A 25,565-nucleotide genomic window follows, 5' to 3' on the forward strand; every position below is an offset into this window, starting at 1 on the left:
AGTTCCTCATGAATTCATTATTAAGGGCTGGTACACCCGTTCTTTGAGAAAAATGGGGTACATGTTCAGTGAAAGAGCTTTTCCTCATGCTGTAGATGCTCATAAAGGCATTCCTGAGACATGCATCTTCACTAAACTTGCACTACTTTTTCATAGCCTTGTATGCAGGCACTGGAAATTCAAGATGAGCCAAAACCAAATTAGAAACAGACTGTGTTTTCCATGGCAATGGCAAGTAATCACCAGAGCAAATGCAAAGCGTTCTTGTCAGCTGTCTGTTGCTGGCATCTCTTAAAATGAGATTAGATATTTTGCAAAAAGGAACTGTACTTGAAATGGGGAGAAATCCCAGGAAATTTTCAGTTATACATTACACAGGAAACCAGACTAGACAATAGCAGTATTTACTCCTGACCCTGTAGCCTGAAGATGTGTTATATGCCACGTTAAAGCTGTACCACCACAGAGGAAAGGCTGAGGTGCAGTGGGAATTAAGATGTTTTTGCTACTATGAATGGGTATTCCCTCTAGCTTTACTGCTGCTATCCTGCTAACAGAAATGCTCTACACGTTTCTCCTTCTCTTCCCATGTCCCTTGAGGTCATGAGTGAGAAGGTTCTCTAAGGGCATCCTACGGCTGCACCTCCTGAAAGCTTAGCTGAGCGCTCTCGTAGGTGAAGGGAGATGAGAGCACTAGACCAGCTATTCCCTTCCCCTCCTTTTCCTCACGTGCAGATGAAGCTTATCCCTGGCACATTGTTCACGTGGCAGGAGAGTGAGCGCTGAAAGCAGTAAGGATGACATCTTTCCACTTCTTTGGGGTTTCTAGCAGGTAGCAAGTCAGGATGGATCAGTGCGCCTCCTACCAGACAGCAATGCAGAAACAAAGGCCAAGGGAATGGTATAGGCACTAAACTTTCTCCTTCCCACTTGAAAAATCTTCTCATTAGTCCTTTCCAGGCTCTATTTGCAGTTAAACCTGGGTATTTGACAGTCAGTGGTTGTGACTAGGCCATGAGAGTAAGATCTCTGATGAGGCTAGAGGTAATGAGGACATGCCAGGATAGTTTCATCTCTTCTCTGTGCCTTGAACACTTCAGTTTTCTACAAAGAAATGAGAAACAAAAGGTTATATTGATAAACTTAATCATCTGAATCTGTTTTTCATGTGCCCTTGATACTGTAAAATCAAAGCACAGCACCCCATCAGGCATTAAAATGCCAGATTTGAGGGTCATTAAAAGCAGCAGCATGCTTAATCAGGAGCTCTTACAGAGCAGCACAAAGCTGCTCCTCCCTTTCTGTACATGATTTATTTTTTAATAAGTGTGACCAAGATGGCAGCCCATGCAATGCACTGTGCTGTGTGAGCTGCTCTGCAGTGGGACGTGATGATTTGCAGACTCCCTCTGCAGTGTTAATATCTACGTGAACAACTTGGAGGGAACGGTGCCGCCTTATTGCTTTAAATGCTTTCCCCAGTCATACGGGCCTGTCTCATTCTGGGTAAAGAAAGCAGTTGCAGGACTCATTATAAAGATATGAATTTTTAAATGGTGTATGTTTATTACCTTCTGGTTTCCTACACAGCCTCTAATACTGGGTAACTCAAGGTACGGAAGCTTACTCCCTGGGTCTTTTGTGAGCGATCTAGCCTTCATCAGGAGATGCTCGCTGGTCATTACAGTAGGCCTGGCTTATTAGCTTCATCCTCAAATAGCAAGGAGAATGGATGTGGGACTAGATGAGCTGCCAGCTGAGTTTTTATGAGTGCAAAATGCAATAGAGACAGATGAAAGCTAAGCTATTGTTCCAGTTTGTAGTTCCAGGAAACCCCTTGGGGTGGGATTCATCACTCAAGTTAACCACAGGGTCTCCTTGACAGGTGGCATGGACTCGCAGAGTCATCATCTTCAGAGCAGTTTGGAAGACAGGCTGCCTGCACCAGCTATCCACATACTTTATTTGCTTCATGTGTTCCCACCCTGAAAAAACCCAAAGCAATCAACCTACCCTGCATGGTCTGCTAATGTCCCTTCATCCTTTCAGATGAGATTCACTGCCCCATCTTCAAGCACCACAGCCACAGTGGTTTGGGGGCTGGCTGGCCCTTGCTGCCTCCTCTCTCTGGCTCTGCTAGCTCCACCTGCACCTCAGGTCATTGAGTCTAGCAGCAGCTTTCAGCTCGGGCTGCGGCCAGCAGAGCCTCAGATGTGAGGGACCAGTGGTTTGCAGCACACAGCCCTGATACAGGTGTGGACCCAACTTGACTGCTTCTCCTGTAGCAGAAGTGTTGTAATTAGACCAAATACCTGTGGGCACGGACCTGTCACAGGTCAGGCTGGGATATAGCTAGCTTGTCCCAGAGGACTGCACCTCCTCTGTCTTCCCACTTCTTCCCTTTAAGGATACATGACTATTATGCTAATCTTCATAGAAAGGCAAGATTTGAATGCGGGAGAGGACAGCCACAGGGCAAGCAAGCGATGACATCAGAACAATGCATGAGCGAGATAGGTACCTACTGTCCTAAAGCATTTTCAAATGTTAAAAAAATATAATTAGGGTTGTAAGTTGAAAGAGTGCACAGGGAACTTCTAAAGTGGAGGGCTGGTGCTTACATGAAGGATTGTCCTTTCATCTCTCTGATCTTGGCAGCCTCCAGAAACATATTCAAATGTCTGAAGGATTAAGAAAAGAAGTTCCATGTGGTGGACAAAATAAGTTTCAAATTTGCTCTTTCCTTTCAAGTCTTCCTTTTTCATTTTGAGTCTTTGCTAAATAAACAAATCCTCATGCTGAGAGCTACCATTTATTTGTCTGCATTTCTGACATAAACCTGCCTTTTTCATGCTCTGTTTTGTGAGCCAGGGAGACCATTCTGAAACCCTGGGGAAATGCAATTGTGCGTCTGATCTCCTAGGGGTGAAGGTAAAGGTTTTCAAACAGATCTGATGACTATGGGCAACCACTTTGTGAGAAACATAAAGGGAACTTGCAACTCAGAAAATGCTGAACTTTTGAAAGCTGTCTGGTTAGGCAGAATTTGATGGAGGGAGAAAAAAGTTTGCTTTTTTTTTCCTTTTTTTAAGCTTGCAGAGGGAGCTCAGCTCTTATGTGAGAGAAGGGATGAGTAGCATGGATATGAGCCAGACATAGGACTGGTAGGCTGTGTTGCGACTGCCCCAGATAGATGTGTTGATCCCTTGGCGTGAAGCATCCTCTGCTGTTCCCATCCCAAACAGCTCCCGATCACAGACTAACAGCTGAGCTGTGGTGTTGATTATCATAACACTCAGGGAGGGTTATAAAGGAGCCTGCTTTTTATCAGAGACTGAACTGGGAGAGTTCATTTCCCTCTAATTGAGCCAAAGTTTTCAGACCAGTTGGGTATGTTTTACTGATCTTGTTGCACAAACTCATCCCACTTATGTGGCCCTGAAACTGAAATATTTGAAGATTACCCTGTGTTTGTTAAGTGTGCGTGAGCTGGTTCATAGAGCAATGAGACAGAATCCTCAGACTCCTCTGCCTTTTGTGCCAAAGGATCCAGAGGCATTTCCCGAGCTATAAATACCCTACACAACTGAAGTGCCACCATTTTTAGGAGTAACGTATACTGTGAAGCTGTGGCTACAAGGATAAGTAGCCAAAGAATGAGTGAAATCATATCCTGAGGACAAGATGTCCTGTGAACTCCTGAATGACCATGCAGCACAAGCAGGATTTAGCTCTCATCTGAAGAACCAAGGCTAGTTAAACACTGGTAATTCTTCTCTTGTATTTGGGAATACTGAGGTGCTGCATGGATTCTACGAGGGAACTTCTGCCTAAAAGGCACTGATAAACTTAAAAGGTGAAGTGTTGTAACAATACCAGGTGTTTTGCTGTATGTATCCCTGTGTAACTGGAAGACAGATCTCATGTTTCCATCACCATGGCGGTTCTTTACCTGCCTCTTGCTTTTTTAAAGGAAGCCATCCCTGCCCCCAAATCAACCCCAGATCTCCAACAGGCAGCATTGCTCACAGCATATGAAAAGCCTCCAAGGGAAATATTTTGAAAATGTTGCAACTTGTTATTGATAAGAGTATTCACTGTGCTTCTGCCAAGAGAATTTGGCTTGGCTTGGCTGTACTTCTCCTTTGTATGCTGGTCCAGAGCCTGGAAAGGAAACTGGGACCTGGCAACCCAAGTCAGCGCTTCCCCCGGCTCCCAGTCACCACATGCCCCACTGCAGGGACAATCTGGAGACACTGGTCCCAGAAGGCTGATGGCAGCATAGCCTTGGAGTGTTGTGGGTGGGTGTCCTTCCCCAGTCCAATCACCTGCTTACCACATGACTTTTGTTATGGAGCCCTGCCTTTCTGTCTGTATTGCCCTATTAATGCAATGTAGGTAATACCTAGGAGTTTGCTTGTGAAGTGCTCTGAACTCAAGAGTATTTCATTATAATTGTGGAAAATGCGATTATTTTCTCCTGTGGTACAGATGAAGTTCAAGGTTTCAGTGAGGTGGCAAGGGGTGGTACGGCAGGTACAGGCTATGTCTGGCTCTGGCAGCCTCTCCTTGAGGAATGTGGGGAGGGCAGCCACGTTCATCTGTCAAGAGCAAGTGTTTTTGGAAGGGTTGAAGCCCTTTGGAAGGTTAGAAGCCATTAATTTATATGTGGGTTTTTTCTATGTTTTTATTATCTGGCGTTACTGATATTTCCAATGTGTGGAATTTTCCTTGTAAAGTGTGAGATAAAAGAGCAGATTGCCAATGTTGGATAAAATAATTCCAATCATTTCAAAAGGATTTTTGACTGTGGCTCAGGTGGAAAATTTAAATTTTCTTTGGGATGATCTTTTCATTTTGCGAACTGGATGCCCTACCCACCCAGAACAGGAATGTACACAAAGCCATCAGAGCTGTAATAGGACCACAGAAAATATTTCTTTTGAATCAGCACTGAAACAGCTTTATGTGTGCTCACGTGCTTAAGACATGAAGCATCAGCAGGGAATACAAACAGATCAGAGTCTGACCTAATGTACATGGAAGATACACATACCCCCTGGAAGAAAACTTCCCAGCAGGGTCTGGATGTGTATAACATGTTCTGGCCTTTCATACAACTGTTCATTTCTCCCAGACACTTTGTCCCCTAAAAAAATGCCTCTTCTTTAAAAGCCTTCCACCAATCTGCTGAGACCCTCCCAAAGAGAAACACATTAGCACTAGTTAGCCCACTTAATAAATATTCATAATTAATGAATATACCATAATTTGTATTCACTCGGCTGTGTCCGGCCCCCCCTCCATGGTGGCATCAAAGTAGACACAGGAGTTTTAAATGTGAAAGGCTGATTAAGAGGAGAGGGGAAGGGAAATTTCACACTTCAGTTAGTGCTTTTGAGTCGGTTCCTCTGGTTGCAGATTGCCTAACGCAGTTGGCTGCTCCCCACAGCTGCTGCTGAACACGAGAAGCAATCCAGCTTGCCCTGAAGTCTCTGGTTAACAGCAAAGGTCATGGGAAAGCAGTATTGTGGTATTCGACAGGTTAATGCTGCAATTAAAGAGAGGCTAGGAAATAAAACCCTGCTGATGGTTGGCTTGTCAATGTCATATCTCTGCATTCTGGCTGATATTCAGGACAGATGCCTATGAAAAGCAAATTAAATCTATCCCCATTGCACAGCCTGCTGAAGGAGTAAGTCTTTCGCACCAGGAAAGGCACAGACAGGACTCAGAACCGCTTAGATGCATGCCCCGGTCACATCCTGGCAATGTGCCCCTCTGCTGAAAGCGATGTTCAGTACCGTGCAGCCGTCCTGCAATCTCTCCAAAAAGGCATTTGGCTGTTTGTCCTTTTCTGCCAGCCCCAGGTTCACATTTGTGGCCTCTTTCAGACCCTTTCACTTCACACCTCCCCATCCACCCCCCCATTTCCTACCCATTTTAACTCAGCTGTAACTCAGTGAGGAGACAGAAAGCACAGAAAATTTGTGACACCTTAGACAAGCCTGCAGATTTTGGTCCCAGCACAAGGATCTCCAGAGGGTCAGGCTGAAGGACCTTGCCCCTTGCTGCATGGTGGGGGTTGTTTGATATGGAGACAGGATGGGGACAGAAGGACACTATGTATGCTGGTAGAGGTCACATCGGCAACCTCTTGGCTGCTAACAACCTCTCTGGTCCTCCCAAAAGATACCGTTTTGACTTCACAGCATGCAGCCCACTTGAGGGGCCAGACAGCATGCTGGGCTCTGGCTGGAGGTGGCAGAAGTCATCAAACAGCAGTTTTTGGCTTTTATACTATGGGGTAGCAGAGAAAGTGGAAGAGCAGCGCAGCCTAGATCTCCCTGTTGTGCATCTCCCCCTGCACAGGGCTCTGTGTAGCACCGAGATGACCGGTTTGGGTCCTAGCCCATTTGAATCCAAGCTGGCTTTCTCATATGCCCAGTGGCTGGAGAGGAACAACCTGCCTTGGTGCTGCCCCAGTGCAGGGCTATGCATCATAGCCTCTGCGTGGGCATGCTGCCTTCTCCCCTTTCTCTTGGGAAAATTTGCACAAAATTTTGCAGTGTGCAATGCTTATCTCCATGTTATCCCCTAGCTAAGGAAGCACTATCTTGAGATGTGAAACTTATGAGAAAGGGAGTGGAGGGAGGGGGGAGAAAACATTTGAATGTATTCAGACTGTGCAAGCTCATAACATGTTGGAGGGGAAGCAATTCCTCAAATAAACCTCTGTGTGTGTTTCCCTCAGGATGCCTCATCTCCATTGCTCCCATTACCTGGGTGGGGGTGGTGAGCTTGTGAAGGCTGGAAGGACAACATAAATACCCATCTGATCTGTTCTCTGGAGAAAAAGACCTTTCCAAAGTGCCTTCCCCCAAGGCACTCACCTTCCCAGAAAAACATGGTTTGCTTAGGAAGGAAATGCACACAGAGTACGTGGGTGAAGGGGATGTCTTTGCAAACAAACTAAAATTCCTAGGGGTCTCTTCCTTCCCTTTTTCTCAGATACAAATAACTTTTTAAAAAAATGAAATAGTGGAAAGTACGAGACTAAGCTATTTAAGTTGTCAAATGCAGGGACAAAACATTTGTGACCTATTTTATCTCTGCAAATTTATTTTGCGAGACCCACTGAAGCATGCAATGGGTAAATGGGTTCCCTTAACTCGATTTCCTTTCCTTTTCTTCCCTTCTAGTGCTCTCTGAAATAGGTTTCCTTTTCCTGGTTTATTAGATTTGCCTCAACCTGGCTTTGTAACGTTTGAAAGTGACCAAGACCTCTTCTGGCTATTATTGCGCGCTGATGTGCTGTGTGAGCTCCCTGCTGTTGCCCATGAAATACTCCTTGGTGTTTGCCCTGAGAGAAGAGGAGGTTCTGGTAAGGTAATAGGCCAAGAGGTGACTGGAGCAGTGCCCCATAGCAGTGTGTGAAAACAGACCCATTGTATTCCCCCAAATTACATTTGAAATGCTATTACTGAAGGTGGCTGGTCAGAAAATGGGATTTTCATTCTGCAGGAAACTTAGGATTTTATTTTCAAACCAGGACTAGCAGTCAAAATTAAATACCAGCTGAAGTTTGGGAATTTTTTTTGTTCTTGAAACACTGAAAAGGTTTTCTTGAAATGCTTCGTAATAGTAATTTAGAACATTTTGCTCTTATTTCTGCTTGTCATAATAGTAGCTAAAATTAGTCTATTGAAACAAAATTATTTGAACGTGTCACAGTGAAATGTAATTTCCAGTAAAAGCACTGACTGAATTTGATACCTTCCTGCAAAATTTCCCATCAAAAAAGCGCTTATTGTTGTAAAACTTGAACAGGAAGCCTTTTTGGACTCGTTTTTAGTATTTGTGATACTTTGTGTAAAAACAGAAAAAAAAATCAAAGCCAAAGAACAGAAAGGCAGGTTTGGATGTCTTACATTTAGATAACCTGCATGGAGAAAGGAATCACAAGGAGTTTTACATCTGATTTTCTGTTTGGTTGACCTAATAATTAAGTCTCATTGGGTTCCCTTCCTCCCTTCATGGTATCCACCTAATCACGGAGATGTAAGATTAGCACATGATGACAGGAAAAAAACATTAAAGCTTTTTGATAACCATCTCCCTCCTCCTCCTTCTAACATGGAAGATGCTGAGTTTCTGCAGCACCAGGCTGTGGTACCAGACCTGAGAAGATGTTCTCCATCCTGACTGGACTGGTAGCCACATTTGCTGCACTCAGCATTTTTGGAAGTGCCTTAGAATCTGTCCCTGCCCGGGATGCCTCCAGTCCTGCTCTGCAATTTTAGTCTCTGCTCTGCTTTCTCTAATAGAGGTTGTGACTTTATTTCTTTTAAAACTGAGCTCAAGGGGCTGTAACAGCAAGATAGGGTCACGTGTAGGGGTGGAGGAGATGATAGCTATTAGATGCTGTTTCACAAACTGCTTCTTTTTCTGGATAAACTCTTTCCCGCCTGTGTTTTTAGAAGACCAGTCATCCTTTTGAACTACTTGGGAACTATAAATGATAATCCTTTGCATCACATAGGCAGAGGGGCACGGTTAATGCCATGGGGAGCTCCTGGATAGGAAGATCCTGCCCACACGGAGTTTTTCACCCGCCTTTGCAATTGTGACAGCTCTCTGACACTAATACTCTTATTACCTCTAACATATCAGCTTTGCTAGGCAGGGGCATAAAGCCCACATTATTAGCATCCAAAATACATTTCTATTAATAGTTGTTCACCAGTTCTTAATTAGATCAGCATATATTGAAGATATGTAGCGGAATTAAACTAGACTGAATGAAGAGCTACTGTCAGAATTTCCAAATTTTTAACTGGATTTCCCATTGTTGTCTTGTCTTTATAACTACAATGAAATTTTCCTTAGGATGCTTCCTTGACAAAATGCAGGGCTCCTACAGAGATAATAAATAACCTGGCATATGTTTCCCCGCACCTGACTTGCTTCTGTATGATTGAATTTTTCAGCACCTAGTAACAGTTCTTGCCAGCTCAGCAATATCATTTCTAAATCTCAACAGACAGAAAAAAAGTAAGTTTAGACAATATTGAAGCGAAACAACTAAAAATTGGAAGTCTGGCACTGAGTATGAAGTCTGCCATTTATTCAACTTTAAAACATCCCAAGCTCCGTTTCAGAACAGGCTATTGTGGATACTTTAATTTGATGTCTCAGGACTTTGTGACTTCATTCAGGGCTTTTAAAAAGTCTATTAAATGTTCCAATTGCTTTTGCAGAATTCACAATTGTCCTCTGTGACTGACTGCTTTTTTGTTATTGGGTGGCTTATTTTACCTCCAGCCTCAATAATTCAGACCTGTTAAGTGCTGACTGATTTTTGTAATGTCTTGAAGAGCACTAAAATTCCAGCCAGGTTCTGTAGCTAACATGTTTGTGCTATGAAAATTCATAGGATTTCCAGAAGACCTGGCTTGTTCCCACTCATTAAGTGACTGTGCCAACTGATTCTAACACTTTTGACAGACATACAGTGATTGGTGAAGGCAGGCGAGGGAGAATAATATATCACCAGAGTATAGGATCAGTCAGCTATAGCAACAACAATGAAAGCCAGCAACGTTGTCCTCAAACTGAAATAGAAAGTAATGTTTTCAAAAGCAGACACACTCCTTCAGTGGGAATCACTTTCTCAGGATGCCATGCACCCACATTTCATGTACCCTATAGAGATATCGTAACATAAGCTCCAGAGCCAAGAAGTATTTGTGATTTTATAACACTTAATGTAATGCAAACTATCTGCCTGGCAATGCCTCAGAAATGACTGTATGGCTTCTAATTCTGCTTGTATCAAGGGATGTTATTTGCTTTTGTTACATAGGCCAGTAGTTTAATTCACCTGAATGTGCCAAATCAGAAATGCTGAAGTGAGATTTCCGCAGGAATTTCTATCTCTTTAAGAACACCAAGTTGGGGGGGGGGGGGGGGGAGGGATTAGCATGGAAGTTTGATGCATCATCTAATGTGAAAGGAAGTGAATAATGAAATGACTCAGTGACTTTACTGGTGGAATTAAACACTGTGACAAAAAATGGAAAGTGCTGGAAGTGAAAAGACACTTCAGGAAATGGGAAAATACGCTAAAAGAAAACTTGTCATTTCTCCGTAGCGATTAACTTTGGAAGCAGCTGGCTTGGTGAAGGTATGGTAGCCATTCTAATGAGAGATCATTAGACACCTCAGAAGTTCATCTCATACCCAGTCTTTTTAGCCAAGTCTCCAGTTAAATGTATTTTCATTCCTGCTGTATAGCCTTAATAGTACAGGTATGTGGGTTTCACAGTACTGAAGAGAAGAGGGTTGGCTCTTTGACAGGCAAATGTAAGAGAGGCATGACTTGTGTTACTCAGCAGGTCAGCAGCAGACCTGAAACTAGACAGCAGATCTGTTTTTGTCTCTAACCGCTAGGAACCGATGCTTTCTTGTACTGCTTGTATCTTGGGAGACTACAAATGAAAACACTAAGAAGTAATAGGTACCATAGTAAATTTACATGTTGTGATTATATAGAATTACACAATGACTATTTTAAGACAACAAAGCTGATCATAATTAAACTAGCATTATAAAGACATTTCATGGCTCTTGGACTCTCAGTTGCTTTAGTGTCAATCTGGATTAATTGACCATATGAGAGCATTTGCCTCAAATTTATGCCGTTGTAATCAAGACTGAAAGCTATCCAGTAATGCTGCATTCTTGTCTGAGTCTATAGTGTTTGAAATACAGGGTTTTACTCTGAAATGGACAGTTGTATGCTACTATTGGTGCAGATTTAGCAATTTAATTAAAAATCTGCATATTTCCAATCGGTACATGTTATCTTTTGAACAAGAAGATATGAAACTAGAAGCTTTGGTCCTGAATGCTTGTTGTTAGGCATGCACTGGTTCATATCCTGATGAAAAGAAAACAGCTGGGGTTGACTGCCCACTCAGGCTATCTCTGTGGACAGCTAACAAATGCTGTTCTCCTTCAGCATCTGTTCTCCAAAATCACCAGAAGGCTGCCCTGCCATTCAACAAGACCTGGACAGGCTGGAGAGTTGGACAGAGAGGAACATAAGAAAGTTCAACATAGACCAGTGTAGGGTCCAACCCCTGGTGGGGAACAGCCCCAGGCACCAGCACAGGCTGGGGCTGAGCTGCTGGAAGGCAGCTCTGCGGAGAAGGCCCTGGGGGTTCTGGTGGACAGCAAGCTGCCCATGAGCCAGCAGTGTGCCCGGGTGGCCAAGAATAGCAATGGGATCCTGGGGTGCATTAGAGGGAGTGTGGGCAGCAGGTCGAGGGAGTTTGTCTTCCCCCTTACTCCTGGTGAGGCCACATCTGGAGTCCTGTGTCCAGTTCTGGGCTCCCCAGTTCAAGAGGGACAGGGAACTACTGGTATTCTCTGAATACTGGGAACAATGAGTATGACAGACTCCAGCAGAGGCTAAGAGGATGATGAAGGTTCTGGAGCATCACTCTTCTGAGGAAAGGCTGAGAGAGCTGGGGCTGCTTGGCCTGGAGAAGAGAAGACTGAGAGGGGACCTTAGCGCTGTATGCAAACACCTGAAGGGCTGGTGCCAAGAGGACGGGGCCGGGCTCTTTCAGCGGTGTCCAGCGACAGGACAAGGGCCAACGGGCACAAACTGCAACACAAGAAGTTCCACCTGAATATGAGGAAGAACTTCTTTACCTTGAGGGTAACCGAGTGCTGGCACAGGCTGCCCAGAGAGGCTGTGGGGTCTCCTTCTCTGGAGAGATTCAAAACCCAACTGGATGCGGCTCTGTGCAACCTGCTTTAGCAGGGGGTTGGGCTGGGGGATCTCCAGAGATCCCTTCCAACCTTGACCATTCTGGGATTCTGCGATCACATATATGTGCAATGGTGGAAAAGAGCTTTAGTGGGAAAAGGGCATCAATGCTTCTATTGTAAGACAGTCCCAATTTCTTTTATTCAGAAACTGCACGACCCAGTAGAACGCTCTTGTCTAATAGGACGCTTTCTGCTTAGCAGCATTTCGGTGTCCTGTCAGAAGAATCTGAATATTAATCATAGACATCATGTCAAGGTCCTTTGTTTGCTTGGTCACTTGATACGATAGGACATTTATATTGAGGTAGCCTTCGTATCATATGTACAAAACAATGCTGTGGGTGTAGTGGGTGTTCATTCTGACTATTGACTTTGCAATCCAAATAAATATGTGCCTATTTAAAGTAGGCTTATTTCAAGAAAGCTTTGGTACTAGTCTACAAAAAGGCTTAAATTCCTCCATGTATAACATGATGTCTTAAGCACTCAGCTTTAAGATTTTTAGATCCTGGGAATTCATAGCGTAACACTGGGCTACATGAAGGAAAACAAGCTTTGCTAGAGTAAACCACACAGTGCTGGGGCCATTGCTGATTTTCTGCTGGTGGCAAAGTAAAAAATTCTGCAGATTTTATTTCACTGGAGTGAGCAACAAGCTCACCCCAACAAGCAGCCTGCTCAGAGGGTAGAAACCTGCTGGTGAGGCTTGCTGAAGTTTCTTAATTTCTTTTCTCCTGGTCTTTGATTAACAGACTGTCAAGGCTGTTCTTCGCTTATAGCCCTGCAGCACTGGCAGGTATAAGTAAGACAAATGTTGCTTTGAATCAGCTTGACTGGGGCAGTGCAGTCAGTGGTGACCCCAAGAACTGAATGGATGTGTCACTGTCAATATATTTGCTCAGAGCATGAGCACCTCAATCCATCAAGGTGGTAGTCCATATCTAATGGAAGGAGAAGGCCAAGTGGTGCCTGGCTACAGGATATTTTCAAAGACTGGAGCTCAAGTATTTGTATTTCTTGCTCACTGTGTCTTTGTGACTAGTAATCCTTGAAAACATGTGTGAAATGTGTCACCTAGTATGAGGAAAACAAGCTCCTTACTGACCACAGCACCAGCTGGTTGCAATGATTTCTGGAGTGCTTTGCAGCCTTCCAGCCGGGCTTGAGTCAAAATCTTGAGTCATTTTTTAAAGGAACAATTAATGGACTTTGGTCAAACTGGACTGTCTGCTCGCAGGGCAGCCCTGGCACAGCCAGCAGTCTGCAGAGGATGAGCAATAGCACACACTGTTGTGGCTATTTTCAGCTGCATTATTTGGTTTTGTCCTTTCCATAGAGACCAGTAGTGTAGGTCAGAAAGACAGAGGCTGAGGGAGAGCACAGCTAGATACAGCTGGTGGTGAGAATAGCCCAAGCACAGTATTTTCAGAAGTGGCATTTTTAAGTGAGCTCATTCTCTCAACTGCACCAAGCAGAATGAAGGTGTGAACAGGCCCCACTTTAGGACTCTCATACACAAATTTGTTATGAGATTTGGTTACGGGTATTTCCCAGCCACAACCTCACACTCTTACCCTCAGGTGAAGGTTTCCTGGCAAGAAGGGACCTACATGGTTTTAACTCCCTTCCCAGTATTCTCCCTATGGTCATTGCCTTAGCTTTGTGCTTACTGAAACCTGAGTGTGGCACACAGGTTTTGGTTTCAAGTCTCAATCTTGCCTACTGAAAACCTGTTGAAAATGTTCAATACGGTCTATGTTATCTTGTGAAGACCCATCAGTGCTTGTCCACCAGCTTCCAGTGAGGTCTGAATGCTCAGACTTTTCACACAGTCTCCCTGTATTCCTTTCCCTTTGTGTGCATCTCCTATGAATTAAATACTTCCTCCAACTGGAAAACCGAAAAAATATACACCCGGTTGAATAGCTGTATGTTGTGTCTGAAGGATTTCCATTTAAGTAGCATGCCTTGTTTTTAATGGATAACAGGGGTATCCTGGCATTAGTATTCAATACTGTGAAAACAAAGTATTTTTCATTGATATCTGTGTTTCTAGAGCATCGATATTTTCTTTGCTACAGAGTACAGACATTGGTAAGATTTACACACTTTCTAGATTGTGTATTATTCAGCACCCAAGAACTATTCGTGATGCCCATTATCAAACAAATACACTCTGTTGATGAATTGCTTAAAAATCAATTACTGTAATATTTCAAGTCAGCAAGAAGTTTTTCTAGAAATCTTTGCACTAAAATACAGTGAGATGGTTTAGTGACTGTTTAAAAGAAAATGTATTTGTGTCTTATTTGCATGCATGTTAGAATGGTTGTTCTATTATCCATGATATCATTATATTATTAATTAGTGCTTCTAGGAAGCTTCCGATCATGGATCTTAGGTTATTCTCCTAGGCACCGGAGAAAGCACAACAGAAAGGATTTTTACAAGGTGGTTGTTCCCATAAGGAGCTACTCAATATATGTGTACTGGAGTGTCACTAGACACACATTGACATTGTAGGTGCCGTATCATCCATGTATGAAATACAAGCAAATGAAATTGTATCAGACTAGAGAGCCAACATACTCATTGCACTGTTTTTACATGAAAAACAAGTGAGGTATTTTTCCATCCAATAGCTGTTGTTTTCAGAGTTTGAAAATGAATTTTCTGTAAAGCACGTTATATAAAATGGCGTTGTAATGTTGGCCATTGCTCCAGAGAATCTGCAAGGTATGAGGTGGTAACAAGGAGAAGTGTCAAATAAGGTCCTCATAAAAGACCGTGGCTCCTAAAAGAGTGGCCATTTTAACCACATGGTTGAAATGCTGTGTGAAATTGCTTTTGCACCAGGGGAAACCTAATATTGCTGGTATACCCAAAAGCGACCAATAGCTGGACAGCTTTAGCAAACGTTTGGCCTTCCTCCTCCTTTTCCAAACCCATGAGAACTGGGTTCACGGCACTGTCAGAATAGCATGATTGCTGGAAAAGCAGTGATATTATGGAGCATTTCTGTAATGCATAGAATCCAGGTTTTAAGTAGGTTTGCTTGATATACTAGAATTAACATGTTCATGTATAGCTGCAGTATAATCTCAGCAACCTAGCAATGTTTTGTCTTGTTGTAAATTGTTGAGTTTTTTGCATTTCATGAAGTGTAAATGAAATGAAAAAACATTGGCTTGGAAGAGGGCATCCAGGGCATTGAATGCAGTCCTTTGCAAGAGCAGGACACCAAGCAGTAGTTGAAAAAATCCACCAGCTACTCCTCACACCAAGCAGCACCCTAAATTATACCCCATTTGTGACCAATCTAAGACCTGGAGTAAATGAGCAAATGCCAGAAGCATATGACAAAAAGAGGACAGAAGAGGTTGAGGGAATTGCCACTGTCTTACACCCTTGTGATACTAGAGCACTGAATAAACAGGTTTCCCTTAAGATTATGGAAGAGAGATAAGGCATGTGATAGATGCAAGCCAGAAAACTTCAAAATTTCCTGCCAATCTTACCTGGAGGTAAAATTCCCTCCTAGCCCCAAACCTGATGGTTGAGTGCAAGCATTGCACACTTCAGAGAGCAGAATGTCATTCTGAGTCCCAGAAAGGCAGCCTCCCTCTCGTGTTGAAATTTGGCTGCACTTCAGTGCCCAGAGAAAGGAGAAAAAAAAAAAGCAACCAGACAGAAATTAAATTTTGCAGCAAGCTAAGAAAGAAATGTAAAATTCTTACTGTCCACTGCATGCAAGCAGTAACAGCCCCGAAGTCTGAGACTTGTATCACGTGGCTACAGAGCTAAAAATGAAGCCACCAGTCACCTTCTCTCCTTACAAACCCACTTGGGTTTATTAACAGATCAGACCAAATGCTTTGCTCTCAGGGGCAATCCAGGATGATGAAACCAGAACATGAGGTGGTGTCTTAGGGGGGGCCTAAGGCAAAGACCTTCTGGTTAGCACTTCAGCAATGACTCCACAAAATGTTGCTGGTTTTACATTCTGTTAGGACAATGAGGTAATGGTCTTAATTGCTTTTAATTTTGCCAAGACCATAACTCCGCTCAGTGCGTCTGTAATTATGTATTAGTTCTGCTGCCTGAGCAGGATTATCTATCTTTTTTAGGCTGGTTTGTGCTGCCTTCCTTTAACAGGAATTGGTATGGAATAGACCTTTTTCTGGAAATCCAAGCAATTTGCCTCCTGGACCTATTATTTCTAAAAAAAGTTAGTAGCATATTGGTGATGGTTGAGCCAGAACTTCTGTAAAAAAACCCCACAACCTTCAGGTGCAGTGGAAGCCTTCATGCCCAGCATAAGGTTTTGAACCTACGCTGACAGCCTCGGCCACCAAACACTGTGAAAATCTAGTCAGATAGACTCATGGAGAAGAGATCTCCATTTAGCTGCACTGCAAGAAGCACTTTTTCTCCATCCCTTATAAAGAAAAGAGTGAGGTTAAATGTGAGAAACAGCATTGCAGCGTATGGCCCCTGGGTATACAATATTCCTTTCACACCTGAGTAATAAAACTGCAACAGGGCTTCTTTCCAAGACAGGTTCTCCCACTCCTCCAGCAACCGCTCTGCAGAGAATGGCTTCATTTTCTCACAGCTGTCATCTTTTAACCTCTTTGGTAATAAGGTCTTTACAAAGCACCTGCTCCTTTAGCTGCTTCTGTCAGTAGGCTTCAGGCAGAGCCAGGAGGCAGCTGCCTGGCTTCCAAATTTGCAGATAGCTTGGCAAGCACTGTATCAGCTGGTCCTTGGATTTTGGGATAGATACCAATAATCCTTGCTTTCTTCTAGTCTTTCCACCTGTAACAAACCTGCTTGAAGCCACTTTTAATGGGCAGCTGTGGCTAACTCGTTTGTTTTGGGCAGCTGAGATCACTAATGTTTCCTTCAAATAAGGCCTGTTTTGGGGAGCGTGGGGCAAGAAGTGATTAAAAGGTGTCGTTTAGAGCTAAGGAACTAGCAGAGGCTTGTGTCTCCAGTATTTCAGCAATTTCTATGATCCATGCTGTATAACTTGAGCCCCTCCACAGCCCCATAGGTGACTTCTCAGGGGAGCTTCCTCAACACCCAGCTCCTCATTTCCCTGCAGTAGAACTGTGAAGAATTGCATTGCTCCTGCCAGCTTTGCCTGTAGGAAAGGAGGTCAAATGGGGAGGGATCATCCCATAGGGATGACTAGATCGTCCCTTTGGTGTGGCCTTAGCTCTTCCTGCGTCAGAGACTGCAGATGGCAGGCTGAGGACCACTCTTACTAGAGCAGCTATTTGGCTCATGAAGGCTTCAAACAGAAGTCAAAGGTGTTTAGGACCCTTTTTCCCTCCATCTCCCCACGAGTGGGTTATGCAGTTATTTACTTAGCAAGGCAAAGCAGCTCCCCACTATACAGGCTTGTCCTCAGACCTCCAGCCCAGGAAAGCCTGGCCTGGACCCTGGAGGAACCTTCAGCTGAGGAGACAGCCCATGTGTTCCCTGCCTTTTGGGGCATGCGTTGGATAGCCCCAAGGGGCAAGAATTTGGTGTGTCTTAGTTTTAGCCACAGCACTGGACTATGACAAAAGTGCAGGAGAGTGAGCAATGCTTGGGGTGAAACAAGACTGAGCGGCTGAAGTAGTAAGGAGATGCAGTGGATGGTGACCTTTCCACACCTTGATTTTTAAAAGCTGAAAAATTTAATATCTAAAACTTAGTCCTATGATTTTTTTTTATTATTATTATTCTAGTCCAGGATTAATCCCTGTCAAAATAGCCTTCTTGTTTTAAAATGAAAAATACACCTGCTGGTGCCACCTTATAAAAATTGCTTTGGGAAAGGCACGAATTCAGTTTAGAGGCCTCTGGATGAATTCATCAGTACCCGGCCTGACCGTCTGCCTAGCACAGGCTGGGAGCCAAAGCAATATGAAAGACCTGTCCTCCTCATCTGGCAAGAGGGCTTGAGAGGAGCATGCAAGAAGATGCTGCACCAGGGACCTTCAAGCCACTTTCATCTGAGGCGAGGTGGCCTTTCGGTGGTGCTCCTACTCCACTGCCTTGCCTTCTTTCTCGCCCTCTCTTCCTATACCTTGCTGTGAAATCTCACCTCCTCCCACTGTCTCAGTGGTGTCATAACGTACACATGGCATTGGGCTGAGCATCCAAATGCGGGTGCAAGGCAGCAGCGTGGTTGCTGGATCAAACATTTGCTCGCAAGGTGGATCCTTAGAAGGGAAGACAGCAACTGGGTGGTGCAGGAATTGGCCCCGTCTCCTTGTCACTGAGAGGTGGATTTTCCTTAATGAAAATCCAAGTCTTCTGTGCTAAAGTTTTAAAGTGTCTTTTCCATTTACATAAACAATGGTCTAAATCTTAAAAGTTAATGATTTTGCCGAAGGGGAGAATAAGAATCATCAGCTAAAGTTTGGAAATGTCACTGTAATTACCAGACTGCTTGGTTACTGGGAGAGGGATGGCTGGTGAGTGGTCGGAAGAAAAACGAGGGATCAGGACTTGGAGGTTCAGTAACCAGCTCTGACTCAGTTGGTAATGCATGACAAGTCCCTTAACCTCTTTCTGCCTTAGGTTACTGTTATAGTACATAATAGTACTTAGTTATCTCGCAGGCCTTTAGAAGATTTATGAATATGAGGCTTAAAAAGTACATTGCTATGAAAGAATGAGGTATATTTCTACCTACAGATGCCAAGAAGCATTTCTAGCCTCAGCGATCCTGGTGAAGTCTGAATATAGAAAATGTTTAGAAATAATAATAATTATAAAAGGGAGCTGTTAGACTCTCCTGAACCTGCAAAAAGATATGGTGTCATTGGTTTTGGAGACAACCATATGCTATTCATTACCTGTTCTGTGGCATTTACAATGGGGTCACTGTACACAGAAAGGCAGCACAAGGTGAGGTGTTGTTCAGCTGGAGTCCCCACAACAAGAGATGGGGGAGCAGCACAACTATCTTCATAAGACAAGTCTGACCCTCAGCAAACTGAGCCAAAAAATTAGATATTAAAGGCTAAAAATCTTCAAGTGGAAAATCATCCCTTTAAAGCCTAGAATTTGGGGCTCTAATTTTAGCAATTTTAGGTTTAACTGACTGATTGTAGCTAGTACAATACTCCATTTTTAGGCACTGCAGGTATTGTAAGTCCCATCCTCTTCTAATACCCTGTAGCAGGAAAGGCTGCGTTTGATTTCTTTTCAGGCAGTTCAGATACCAGCGAACAAAGTCAAGCAGGAACCAAATGCTTACAAAGCAGAACTTATCTGAGAAACATTTCCCGAGTTGAACTTGTGCTCTCTGTCCTTTTTTCACTCACAGGAGTGGAGAACAAGCCTAGCTGGGGCTGTGATGGGGGAGTGAAGTAGCAAAGAATAACGTGTGGCTTTGATTACTGCTAGCTGAGCGCTGCGGATGTTGAGGTTTGACTGCCTGTATAGCGGCAGGCTGATGGCTGTGGTATGAACAGTTTCTCCTCCAAGGCTAGCAGCAGGATTTACTCACAGGCTTGCAGGCAGGTAGGGGTGTAAGAACACTGCAAGGCTGTAATGGCCCTGCAGCTGCACACTGCCAAACATGCTTGGGAAGAAGGACTGAATCTCTTGTGGGCATCAGTGGCCCAAGGTTCATGGCAGTGGGGACGTGCCATGGCATAGTCTGTATGTCTTTCCATCCTTCCTGATTATTCTTCATTCCTGGAAGACAATCTGAGTTAATGCTTGCCTTAGTTTATCTTGAGTGCCCAGGGAAAATTTGATGCACCAATGGTCTTTCGGAAATGCCATAGACTGGTGGGAAAGAGTCTGATGTGGGAGTGGGAGATACAGGAGATGTAAGACCTGGTAACAAGTTCTCCGAAGGGACTGTAGCAGCTAGGCTTTCATTGTCAGACACTCACACACCTGAGCCTGCACCCTCTCATGCTGACCAAGACCTCCACAGTTCCCACCGCTCCACATGAGGCAGGCTCTCCGGTCCAGGGGCAGGCAGGCAGCCCAGGCAACCTGGATCCATGCTGCATGAACTAAATAAGCGTGCTGGAGCATCTGCTGACATTAATAATTTAATTCAGACTTGAAATTCAGAGTTAAGGGAAGCTTTTGACATACTCCCACTTGTAGGTAGCCACCAGAGACATGGAAATAAAAACACACATAGAAAAGTCAGAAATTGCCTGTTGCTTTAGGCTTATTTTAATTTGTTGCTCAGTAGGGAATGTATCAGCCCTTCTCTTTGCTGGTGTAACTAAAATTATTAGTTCTTCAACTTTGTTTTTTCTTGTGTCTCTGGGGCTAAGAAACTTAAAATAATGAATGTGCCATGTGCCAGCAAGTTTAGCCACTATTACCTGGTTTATAACCAGGAGTGTGTGACAAAAAGAACCAGTCTTCCTAAAAAGGAAGTGATGGACAAGTTGAGCAGTTTAACAAAAGGAAATAGGACACAGAAGCTGAGTATCCTCTGAGCAAGGCAAGATGCTGGATGCTTTAAACAAACACTTTGCTTTCTTCATTTACTATGGTGTAAGGAATTTGTCCCCATTAGGCAATTTGTGAAGGGATTTGTTCCCATCACACAAACTAAAGTGGAGTCCACATGTCCATCATGTAACATGTAGCTCTTCATGGAACAGAAAACACTCTTTCTGTTTCCCTCTGCTGGGACAAGTCAGCTGGGGGCCCAGGAATCTGCTGCCTCACCCCATACTGAGAAAATGAGTGATATGAGAGGGGGGTATCTTTTTCCCAAATTGAGGGACAGAAATCATGTCCTAAAAAATGTGTTTGGGAATAAGAATGCCTGTCCTGTCCCCAAATCCCTACATGTGCTACTCGGCAGACCTCAGTTTTGCCACCCATTTCAACTTGCCAACTCCACCACTCCTAGACGCAGCCTGTTGGGCTGTATTAGGCAACGGTCAAGCAGTCACGCAGCAGCTCTGGCTTTTGATCCTATGGATGGAAATGCTAGACAAATGGCCATTGTATGCACACACCACAGGAACTCTACGTACAAGGGAAGGCTGGTGCTTCAGACTCACTTTTCTTGTGACACAGCCAACCCTAGCAGAGCAGCAGGGGACTTAGACCAGCTGCGTGTGCAGAAGCTGTCTGCAGCAGAGGTACCAGCAGACCTGGTGTTCCTCATGGCTGTGGTACTACTTATGAGCTGCTCCTGTGCTGGTGAGTGTCTGCAGCTCCCTGTGTGGTGTGGCTCAGTCAACATCCTCCAGTGCTTCTCTTTCCAGTTTGTGCAGTGGAAATCAGTGTCTATGTTTCTTCCCCATGTCGTTGAAGCAGGAATTGCTTTCTGTGTTATAATTGCAGAACACCTCTGGCTAAGTTGCTGAATACTGAGGGTGACTTGCTACAGAGCAGGGGCAGTCAGTTCAGGCTTTGCACTGAACTCTGTGGTCATTCAGACTAAGAAGCAAAAGGCCGGTTGATTGTCACGCAGCCTATTTCCCTCCCCGTGTCCCATCGAGTTCAGGACAAGTGAGGCATAGGGGCAATAATGGCATTGCCTGGCTCAAAGTGACCTTAGCATGTTGTTAGTGCTCAGGGTCATTCAGGAGAGAAATTTTGGTGGGAAGCAGAGACTTGATGGGCTGGTATCCAGATCACTGGATGATAGTTCGGGACCATCTGTCTGCTGGTTTTTCCATCAGACACATCAGAGAGCCTGAATACTCAAAGCATCTTTGCAATGGGAAAAGGTGATTTGACTTTGATGCAGTTCCACTTCATTGATGATGTTTCACCTTCTGTAATCCTGGAGAGAGAAACATCTTGTCTGGATGCTGTACCCTGCTCTTAAATGTCTCCCTAAGAAGCCTCATTCCTGAGAGCCAGGAATGTGAGTCTGGAATCAGGAATAAAACTCATGGGCTAGTTCACTGGAAACCAGGCCCAGGCTTGTCATCTCTGCTGCATAGCTTCTTGATTTGTAGAAGGAAAGATCAGGGAAGTCTTAGGTGTGCACTTGTCTGTTTATTCCTTGACAAAGCCTTTCTCAAGTGTCCATACATTTCGTACTTGATATGTTTGTGCATTTCCAGCACACTCACCCTGGCTTCTCTTGTCTGAAACAGGCTTTTCAAATTCCTCTACTGCTGCAATGGTCTTTTAGAGTAAACATGGGGTTTCTGTTAATTTAGTGCATTAGGCAAGTAGTGCACAATGTACATGCTTCCTTCCTGCTCCCAGTAGTGGGCATCCTCTCTGTGTATTTTATCTTAATGTGCTCCCTTCCCATGCCACTGAGGGTCACAGGCACCTGAACGGCTTCCCAAAAAGTTAGTACAGCTGGAAATGGTTTAGTCACATCAGGATGATGCTTCATAAACTGCGAGTCATTGGCTGGGAAATGGTGCTGTGCCAGTGTAGTTCCAAGCTGGCATCTCTGCATGGTGCAGCCCTGTGCCCATGACTGTAGCAGTGCAAGTCAGATGTGTCCATCTACCTGGTGACAGGTGCTTCACACGGGGGGTCTGACCCTCGTAATGAATCCTAGTGCTGCTTACTCTCTCCAGGCCTGGGTGAGGACCTTCTTTTCAGAGCCACTTTGGCTTTGGACTGCACCTACCATCTACAGGTCTCATCAAGCCTGTGGGCTGACTCTCTCCATTCTACTCGTCCCTGCTGTCAGCTCTCACACATCCCCTTCCCTCCCCATCCTGTCATGCCTCCCAGAACTGCACAGATCATGAAGCACATTAGGAATACTTGAGCTGAAAAAAAACCCAATGGGATTCAAAAGGAGCATAAATTATCTTCACATTTGTATCTGATTATTGATTTATGCTCTCACTTCAACACACACTTTTTTTTTCCACTCCACTGATCCACTGATTTTAGTAGTGCTGGGAATCCATAAAAGAAAATTAATTCATTTTAATGTATTTGATGTGTTTGTTAGAAAACCCTTTGTGGAGTCTGAATAATTAGAAATAGGTAATTTTATCAGCACTGTCAGGTCCTGGCTCTATCAATTTGAGTCTGTTACAGAGATCTAAAGGTAAGTTGAAGCCAGTAGCTTATTGGACTATATTCTTGCTGGAACCAAAGTGTGGTGATAAATTGTTCATAAACCGCATCACAGAGGATTGCTTATTATGTCTTTGAGTTACATCATTGTCTCCCTAACTGGCTTTGATATTGCTGTGCTTATTTTAGGAGATTTCTGATGAGTGAAGAATTTTATTTCTTCCACTTCAATATAAATGTACTATGTGTAGCTCCTTTTGCACTCTGTTCAAATTTTATTCCAGTGCTGTGGAGGACATTAAACCAATTTCATTGCACTAATTTCTGCCTGTCTGATTGCTACCCCATTGCTGTGGGCATGAAGAAAATGATTAGTCAGACCTAAACTGAAGAAATGTAACATATATATTGAAATATTTTCTGAGAAGTAAATGTCAGGTTCATACAACCACTTTGCCCTCAGCTGGTTCAATGGGCTCAGCTCTCCTTAACAGTGGTGAGGTTTGGCCTTGGACCAGACGGCTGTAGTTCAGCTGCCAGCATCCGACATGGGGCCCTCATGGACTAGGTTAGGTGCAGCCAGGAGAAGATCCAACCTGACCAGTTCCAGACCAGTACAGGCATCTGAGTGTCCAAACTGGGGTGTTACAGTCGCTTTCTCTCTAAGGTGCTCTCCCACTGCCCTGTAATTCCTGTGCTCCTGGCTACTCGATGTCCCAGGAAAGGCAGCAAGTGTCCCCCCACCCTCACTCACCCAGCAAGGCCATCCCACAGTGGCCACGTGGCTCTGGTACTCTCACACAGGCAACTGAGATGGGCTGAAAGCCCTTCAAGCAAAGACCTGCAGTGGAGGTTATTTCAGGCCAAGCCCTCTGAGGGCTGGCTGTTAGAAGGAAGGTGGCATTTGCCCTGCTGAGTGTCTTTTTCTCTAAGCGTAAAAGTCTGAGGCTTTGGAAGCCCAAACATGATAGTTTAGCCAAGAAAGTGCTGCCCTGTCTTGTGGATGCCCAAGGACCCTTCTGGCCACCTCAGAGGACATTGTGGATATTCAAAGATTAAGCGGTGCTGAAGAGCAGAGAGGCTGCATCAGTACTGGGACCTGAGCAGAGTTTAGGCTGCTTGGATGTTACTTGCAGGATCTGGCCAAGGAGACAAAAGAAGTGTGCTCCCCATCCATCTCCATTCCTTTCAGGAGCAAGTGCCCTCTGTTGGGCCGTGGAAAGAGATTGTCTGGAAGTCTTGCTCTACTTCTGAGTATTTGGGGATGGACACATCATGTGGCAAACAGATAAAACATTCAGAAATGAATGTACCAAGTCCTATGAAACAAAGTATAATAATGAAACTACTGCAGCCAAGGAGAGACAGCTGCAGCCAGCAACTCGTTAGAAAGTTATGGTAAAGTAAGAAATTTCCCTTCGTGGAAAATGAGGATGCTGTGGACGGAACTCATCCTGCTGAGCTTTACTGACCAACAGAGAGCAAGGAAGCAGGAAACCAGTGAGCTCCTTAGTTTATTAGGCATCTCTTCTGTCCCACTGCTTTCATCCCCGTTTTCTACGACTCCTGACGGATGCCTGAATTTTTAGTCTGTAGTGCCCACTGCCCTCAATCCCCCTTTCTGATTCACTGTGGAGTTTTACATTCAATTTATGTCTTTTAAGGGAACTTGGACTCCTAAATACGGAGAGCAGCCATATTCTCCTGAGCATGAGACTGACTTGGCTCAGATGTTTTGTGAAAGGCCAGGAACAGACTTTTGCATGTTTCCTCACCACCTGTACTGTACTTGCACTGCAGATGTTGCAGTCCATGAAAAGGCTGAAGAGATGCTAAGTCAAATGGTTTGAAAGGACAGATATGTGGTCCACATCTAGTCTTGTGTGCATTAAGTAAGGTCAAAGAAATCTGAGCAGTATTTGGAGCCCGGGAAGAGGAGCACTGGGAAAGGTGAGGAGCAAAGTGGGTGCAAAAAGGATTGTCCAGAGGGACCAGGAAGAATGTGTATCCCTCTTAAAGAGTAGCAAGTCTGTTATGTTCATAGTGCTCTACTATAGAGTGGTATCTTTGCTTTCAAACACCCTTTGTAAATTGTGTCTGTGCTGATGTGCGCTCTAGGAAAGCTCCCAGGAAAATAAATAGGTGGTTTTCAGTGCTTTCTGCCCTGTAAATACAGTCATCCTGCATTTTCCTTCCGAAAATGATACAGAGTTCAGTAGTTCAAATGAATCACAGTGACACTCTCAAATTATTTCTTTCAGCAATGTAAGATGAGCTTGACAAAAGATATTAATTACTGAGATCTATCTTTGTGTCAAACACATAATCAGCAAAGAAATCTGATTCTGACACGTTAAAAGGGAAACCACCATTTCCGAACTGCTGCTCCTGAAAGCTATCTTCTTTCAGGGGTGGTTTCTAAGTGTCACTTCCAGCCTGTGTTTCTCCCAGTGCAGGGATTTCTGGTCCAAAATTCTTGATTATAAGGAGAGTTTAGTAAGAATGTACCCCAGCCCACCACCCTTTGTGGGGAATGGTGTCTCAGTGAGAGTGGAAGGACACTTGGGGCAGAGGCATGGTGAGAGCCATGGGCTGTTTCAGGGAGGGTCAAAGGTCACATTGTGAGGTGTACAGAACACCACAGCACTGTCTGTGTCACCCATTCTTTCACAAATCTGACTTCTTTGCACACTGATTGCACATCTACGACATGCACTGTGATGAGTACTGGA

This window comes from Falco biarmicus, chromosome 7, assembly GCF_023638135.1.
Source record: "Falco biarmicus isolate bFalBia1 chromosome 7, bFalBia1.pri, whole genome shotgun sequence".
Lineage (NCBI taxonomy): Eukaryota > Metazoa > Chordata > Aves > Falconiformes > Falconidae > Falco > Falco biarmicus.